Consider the following 7,329-nt stretch of genomic DNA (forward strand, 5'->3'; position numbering starts at 1 on the left):
CATAGCTTTCATGTCTTCAAAAAGGAGACTCTATGAACCATGGGTCTCAAACTGAGGAAGCAATAGAGATAAATGGAACTAATGATCCTGGTTACCATTTCTCTCTTGTCCATGCCAGTCCATCTTAGACTTCAGCATAGTAGCCACTTAATTCAGTCTAAGAGGATGAACCCAGCCTCTGGTCAAAAGCCCCTTTCCTGCTGTCCTTGTACCCAGAACATTTCAGCTGGCAGTGCCCAAAGCCACTGGGCTGTCAGCCTACCCTGAGGCTATGTCCCAGCTGCAGAGTGAGGGGTCCCTGGAAAGGAGAATGTCTCTCCTACTTTTGTGAGAGAAAAGCCAGCCTCCATCCAAGGACCTCACACTCAGATCAAACCCAGAAAGGAACCAGTTCTCCTGGTGCTGTTCTTGAGCTGTGGAGCACCAAACAATGAAAAGTTCTCCCTGACTTTTTGGCCTGACACTATAAAAACTCCCATGTTGTCCATCTCACGGATGTGGCTTGGCTAACCCTGGAAGTGTATTCCATTCAGATATGGCAGTGAACACCTTCTTTGGTTGATTTCCAGTGTCTATCCTTTTTAAAAAAATTTTTTAACCAATGTTGAGGACAAGCCCCAACCAATCAGTTCTACCCTGTATAAATTCTATGACAGACAAATGTCTTCATTCATTTCTTTCCAGTACTAACTTGTTGTCATAGTCTCTTCCTTTGTAGAGACATCATATCTAAACTCAAGGCTCATTTAAGATTTTCTGAGAGCTTAGAGACCCTGTGACATTCTCAGTCCCTAGTCCCCTACTCTACAATGGCTCAGAGATGTCTGAAACTACAAATGCTCTCCCTATAGTTTCTGTTAGAGACCATTTCCATCTGAAGGCTGGCATACATCCATTCCCAGCCCCTCACTGCAGTCTCTCCTGTCACAATTACTCCACAGATTCTAGCAATCTTCCATGAAGCATCAATACCCTTTAGCAGTGGTTCTCAACCTGTTGGTCACGACCCCTTCGGGGGTCACATATCAGATATTTACATTTCGGTTCATAATGGTAGCAAAAGTACAGTTATGAAGTAGTGACTAGATAATTTAAGTTTGGAGGGGGTCACCACACCACGAGGAACTGTATTAAAAGTTCACAAGAATAGGAAGCTTGAGAACCATTCTTTTAAAGCCTGAGGCCTTATAGACTTTAGCTGATAAATGATTCCTCCTGGGACTCTCTATGCAATAACACTATCGTAGGCATTAAAAGCCAGACCTATTCAACGGAGTGGTAGAGCATGCCAGGGTCATATGGGGTGTGCTCTCTAACCATCCCATAAATTACAATCCTTACACTTCCCAGAACAGACACCCTCCAACACCTCTTGGTTTCCAACTTTAGATTGCAAAGATGCTTTCTTTCATATTTTCATAGCCTCAGACTCCCGGTCCCTATTCACCTTCACTTGGATACCCTCACCTAGGCTACCCTAGGGAAGAGGCTGAAACCTCACTCAGAAGGGCAAACAGGATAGACATCAGGAGGAGGAGAAGACAAGGAAAGGACAGGCGCCTTCCACAGGGGGCCTCTGAAAGACTACCCATCAGGGTATCAAAGGAGAGACAGACTCAGAGCTAAACTTTGGGCAGAGTGCGGGAAACCTTATGGAAAAAGAGGGAAATAGAAAGACCTGGAGGACACAAGAACTCCTCAAGGAGAGCAACAAGGTGAATAAATTGTAATAAACGAACAAACAAACAACTTTAAATTAAAACAAAAACAAAGAAAAAAATTCCACTGAGATTTTGGGCCAATTAGAAGCCATCAGGATTTCAACTCAGGCAGCCATTATGTATTGCCAGACCCAGCAAAATGGCCGACACTTGCTTACTTAATAGGTTTCCTTATGATTTTTTGGAAATGTCTTTTGTGTTAAGGTGCACTCTACAAGATGAAACTAACACCAGGCATCATTATTGGGACCGACAACCTGTGGCTATAGAGGCCATGGGCCATAGAGGATAAACTACCATTCTGTTAAATGAACATAGTATTTTATAGACTTCTAACAGATGATCATTGTACCTGTAGGTTAGTGCACCTTCCGACTTCATCAGAGAAACTTCTTACAGGAGATGGTGATTAATATAGAGACCCACAAAAGGTCAGGAGGCAGGGAATGAGAGACTGTAGTGCGCTCAGTTCTAAATGGGAAATCTGTATCACATTGCTTCCTTCCCAAGCTTAGCAACTGCCATATGAGGAGGTGGTGGATGCCTACAAGGAAACAATGCTTTCCAGACACGACAGGGCAGGTACGGGTATGAACTCACGGTGGTTGTGACAGCATCTACAACTCCTGTACAAGCTCAAGTCAGACAAGATCACAGATGAAGGGGAGGTGGGCATGACCCCCACCGGGCTGAAGAACTATTGGTAATGAGCAGCCGCTGGAGGAGGGAGAGTCTGTTTTCTTCAAGCCTGTAGGCCCTGTATGTTATTGCATGTATCTTTTCAGGATTGACAAATTGGTGTGGGATAACCCACAGGTGTGATATTTTCTGAGAAGGACTATTTCTCCCGTGTTCAGTGTTCCTTAATGGCCTGATGCATTCAAGCAATGCCATTTAGACAAAGAATGTTGGATTTAGAAATGTATATTGCATATAATGACAATTAATAAAAAAAAAAGAGACCAAGAATTTGAAAGAGAGCAAGCAGGGGAATATGCGAGGGTTTGGAAGAAGCAAAGGAAAGGAGGAAATGATAAAATTATACTCTCAAAAATAAAAGATTTTTTAAAAAGTGTCAGTTCTCGTAAACTGACCATATTTCAGTGGAAGGAGTGTATGGACAACACAAACTGAACTTGATGGGTTAAAAGAAAAAAGAGGACATGGAGTTGTGTGAATACAGAGGGGAGGAACCGAGGAATGCGGCTAAATATGATCAAAATGCATTGTATAAAATTCTTAAAGAAATACTAAAATAGAAAAGCTTAAGGGTAATTTAAACCAGCACCATTTGTTGGAGATGCTATTTTTTTTCTATTGTATGGTTTTTGGCATCTTTGTCAAAAATCAGGTGTCCATAAGTAGGTGGGTTTATTTCTGGGTCATCCATTTGATTCCATTGATCTACCATTCTGTTTCTATGTCAGTACCATGCCGTTTTTATTACTTTGGCTCTATACTACAGCTTGAGATCAGGGATGGAGATACCTCCAAAGATCTTTTATTGTAGAGGATTGTTTTAGCAATTCTGGGTTTCTTGTTATTCCATATGAAGTTGAGAATTTTTCTTTCAAGGTCTGTAAAGAATTGTGTTGGTAATTTGATAGGAATTGCATTGAATCTGTAGATTCAATGACCATTTTTACTATGTTAATCCTGCCAAGCTATGAGCATGGGAGATCTTTCCATCTTCTGATATCTTCTTCAATTTCTTTCTTCAGAGACTTGAAGTTTTTTCATACAAGTCTTTGACTTGCTGGGTTAGGGTTACACCAAGGTACTTTATGTCCTTTGTGGCTATTGTGGAGGGTGTTGTTTCCCTAATTTCTTACTCAGCGCATTTGTCTTTTATGTACAGGAGGGCTACTGATTTTTCTGAGTTAATTTTGTATCCAGCCACTTTGCTGAAGGTGTTTATCAGCTGTAGGAGTTCCCTGGTAGAATGTTAGGGTCACTCAGGTATACTATCATATCATCTGCAAATAGTGATAGGAGGACCCTGCATAAAATGATCAATTCTCATTCAGAAAGGCAAACGGGATAGACCTTGGAAGCTGGAGAAAACAGGGAACAGGACAGGAGCCTACCACAGGGGGACTCTGAAAGACTCTAGCCAACAGGATATTAAAGCAGATGCTGAGACTCATAGCCAAACTTTGGGCAGAGTTCAGGGAATCTTATGAAAGAAGGAGGAGATAGAAAGACCTGGAGGGGATAGGAGTTCTACAAGGTGAGCAACAGAACCAAAATATCTGGGCCCAGGGATCATTTCTGAGACTGATACTCCAACCAAGGACCATTCATGGAGATAACCTAGAATCCCTTTACATGTAGCCCATGGCAGCTCAGTCTCCAAGTAGACTCCTTAGTAATAGGAACAGGGACTCTGACATGAACTCAGTAGCTGGTTCTTTGATCAGCTCACCCTGAATCGAGGGGGGATAGAGGGGAGGCAGGGCAGCTTTACCAGGCCACAGAGGAAGGCAATGCAGACAGTCCTGATGAGCTAGGGTCAGATGGAAATGGAGAAGGACCTCCCCTATCAGTGGACTGAGGAAGGGACATGGGAGGAGAAGAGGGAGGAAGGGTGGGACTGGGAGGGGATGAGGGAGGAGGCTACAGCTGGGATACAAAGTGAATAAATTGTAATGAATAAAAAGAAAAAAGTAATTTAAGCCATGTGTGTGAGCACAGGCATGTGTTCACATATGTGAGCGAGCGTGGGTGCAGACATGCCATGGTGTGCCTGTGGAGACCAGAGACGACCTTAGGTGTTGGTCCTCACTGTCCACCCCGTCAGAGACAGGGTCTTATTGCTGTTGCAGAGGCCAATCGAGCTGGCTCATGAGCTTCCAGAGTCTCACTGTCCACAGGGGTGCTGGGATTACAGAGGCGTGTGCTGCAGGGTCAGGGCCACTGAAGAAAGGCTGCCAGGCTTGCTCAGCAAGCACCGCACCCGCTGATGCATCGCTTCAATATTCAGAGGGCAGGCGACCTGAGAAGTCAGCCCATGAGCATGCTAAAATTCAGCCTTTCCGTTCCGTCTCCAGCAAGCAGGTTTTATAGTAGTGGAAACAAAATCATTATCCTGAAGTTTGGTCTTCTATCTGTGGTCACATTGTCAGCCTGGTCTCTGAGATCCACGATGGTGGTGCTTCTCTCCTGGTCACCCTGCCCCATTTTCACCTCTCTCTGTGCAGTGGGGTTGCATATCTGGAAGGCGCCTGTGGCTGCAGTCCTTCTGATGTGGCATTTGGGGGTAACTCAAAGAACTCATTAGCACTGTCTACACAGCAAGCTCCTTACAGTGCATACACTGAGATTCTTTTCTACAATATGAAGTGTGAATTTATCTTCCTAAAATAGAACATAAATGTATTTCTACACCTTTTCCTACTTGTCAGGACTCTTTGGACATTAGATTAGAGTCCATTTGTGGCATATTCTGGCAAAAACAAAGCCTATATTTTGTCCATGAACTGAAAAGCTCAGTGAGGCTGTTTGCAAATGAAATGTATTAAGGAATTTTGTTTTTGTGTTTTAATGTAGGAGTTCCCTATCCACATGTATACTTACAGGCCAGAAGAGGGCATCAGATAGCTTTATAGCCACCATGTGGTTGCTTGGAATTGAACTCAAGACCTCTGGAAGAACAACTATTGTTCTTAACTGTGGACCCATCTCACCAGCCCAAAATTTATTTATTTCTGTATGTTTTTTTTTTTTTTTTTTTTTTTGTATTAAGGAACTGGAAGGCAGACATTTTAAGATGGCCTAGTATTCAGGCTGTGGCATGGTTCTTGTCAGCTATTTTTAAGTCTTGTTTTCAATGATAATTGAGAGTTGAAAAACAGAGCCTAAAGATGTGAAGAAGATTGCATTTGGTCAGAAAAGAAATATATTTAACGTTGGAGACAGGTCAATAAAAAGAAGATAAACACCTTTGTGTAATGAAAAGGGTGCTGTAAAGACCTTTCATGAGTGGTGAGATCGCATGTTCAGGGTAGAAAACTGAAAACTTTGGAATGACTTTCCTTTGGAAATACTTCTGTTGCTCTACCTGCCGAGAGGGGCAAGGAGAAGTGTTTCCCTGTGTTCAGCCATGAGGGCACTTCGCCTGTGTTCTCAGGGTGCCCAGCTGCTATCCGAGCTGACAGCAAGTCTGGGTTCCACCCACAGGGCAGTGGTTTTGCAGGTGTGAAGATGTCTAGCTATGCAGTCCTGAACTCCACCCCGAGACTGCACCCCAGTTGTGAGGCCAGGTGATGCACACCAGGGGCAAGCTGTCTACAAGAGCGCTGTGTAGAATGGAGTCCAAGTCCAAACAGAACCTGCAGAATGTTTGGGATGCCAGGGACGTGGGGTATGTGAAAAGAAAGGGCTCAAGTACCAAGTGGAACCAGCTTCAGGGAGATGCCGGAGAGCAGGCATTGTCTAAGGCTGGTGGGGCTCACATCATCCAGTACACAGCCCAGAAGCTGCACGTGGACCTGCTTGCCCTGCTGGGTTTCAGACATGCTCTGTCTAGTCATCCCTTGTTACCATTATGTTTTCTCCCTTTGCAATAGGAATGTCTATTCCCTACTACTGTGTATTAAAAGTACGAGAGCCAATTTTCAATTTTACAGGTGCTTACTGTTGAAGAACTTGCCTGAAGTCCCTGGAGATACTCTAGACTTGGCTTCTGGAGAATGTTGGAACTCTGAAGATGCTGAGGCCACTTAGGTTGGATTAACTGCATTCCACAGTGAGGGTTAGGCTGTCTGTTACAGTGTTCTCGCAAAGGCGGTTAAACAGCTTGACTACAGAGTAGGGAAGCAGTCTTCAAGTCTTAAGTGACTGCAGGGTGTGCTATGAACTCTGGCTGTGAGGTCCAGCAAAAGCTCCAGTCTCTTAGGTTGTAAGAGATATCATCGGAATACGGCACCACCACACCCAAACAAGAAGTACAGGCCTTTGGGAAGTGGGTGGTATTTGAGATTATGGCGCCCAAAGAGTGGGGACATTACTTGGGGGATACAGTTGAGAAAGCATCCAAGGGGTATGCTGGCTTTTCTAAAGATGAAGGGTTCTCAGGGAGCCATGCTGTTTCTGCAATATTCACAGCCAGCCACAGAGCCGTTACTCTGGTTTCCACTTGAAACAAACAAGAAGACTCTGGTTTTATTTGTTGCTTGTTGTTGGCTTAATGCAGCCAACGTGTCAGCTGTGTGTTTTAAAGGGGTAAAGAACATTGATCAGTGGGAGGATAGCCCACTGTGTGAAATGCTTGCCACATAAGCATGAGGCTCTGTGCTCAGATTGCCAGCACCCAGTCAAAGAACTTCTGGTGCAGTGACACGGTTTTGTGAGCTCATCATTGGAGCAGAGAGAGGAAAGACGGATCCCACAGCTATACTGAATGACCAGTCTAGCCAAAAGAGGGAGCCCAGGTTCAGTGAGAGAGCCTGTCTCAAAAGTAAGGTGGGAACCGATGGAGGAAGATGCTCCAACCAACCTCTGACCTCCCACATACAGGGCGAGTGTATCCACACTTCCATGTACACAGGCCACACTCCTAAAATACATGAGCATGCACATGCATGTGTGTGCGCGTCCACACACACAG

This window comes from Psammomys obesus, unplaced genomic scaffold (genome assembly GCF_907164565.1).
Source record: "Psammomys obesus unplaced genomic scaffold, mPsaObe1.curated_primary_1811, whole genome shotgun sequence".
Classification (NCBI taxonomy): domain Eukaryota; kingdom Metazoa; phylum Chordata; class Mammalia; order Rodentia; family Muridae; genus Psammomys; species Psammomys obesus.